The sequence below is a fragment of the Aplysia californica genome, unplaced genomic scaffold (genome assembly GCF_000002075.1).
Source record: "Aplysia californica isolate F4 #8 unplaced genomic scaffold, AplCal3.0 scaffold00305, whole genome shotgun sequence".
NCBI lineage: Eukaryota > Metazoa > Mollusca > Gastropoda > Aplysiida > Aplysiidae > Aplysia > Aplysia californica.
The window spans coordinates 45,530-46,002 of record NW_004797575.1 but is presented as its reverse complement, the minus strand read 5'-3'; positions in this window follow the sequence as shown (position 1 = coordinate 46,002).

The window sequence follows — 473 nt, the reverse complement described above, 5'->3', positions numbered from 1 at the left end:
CTTCGCGGGTGCTCTGTCTGTTCTGTCAAACTTTATTAATCTTTCCTTTTTGTGTTTGTTACACTATTCTCTTGTAAAACCTCTAACCTTCGGCGCTATCAATTAGACTGATTGTTTTGCAAGTGCCGTAAAACTCATACTTACTAAAACTGAACTTGTTCTTTCAGGGGCACGAGTGGCATAGACATCGATCTACAGAAAGTCGATATTGACCAGTGTCCACTACACGGGGATGGAGAGGATAACGTGTTTGCCGGAAGTGCCAGGTGCAGACCAAGGACCACACAGGTCAGAGATCTATCTAGCTTGGACGTCTTTAGGGCGCTTTCTTTCTTATTTCTGCCACTGTGTCTCTGTTTCTTCAGGTCTCTTTCTCTCTCTCTGTTTCCCAGTCTTTTTCTCACTCTCCCTGAATCATTTTCGCCGTCTCTCCACCACCCTCTCTCTCTCTCTCTCTCTCTCTCTCTCTCTCT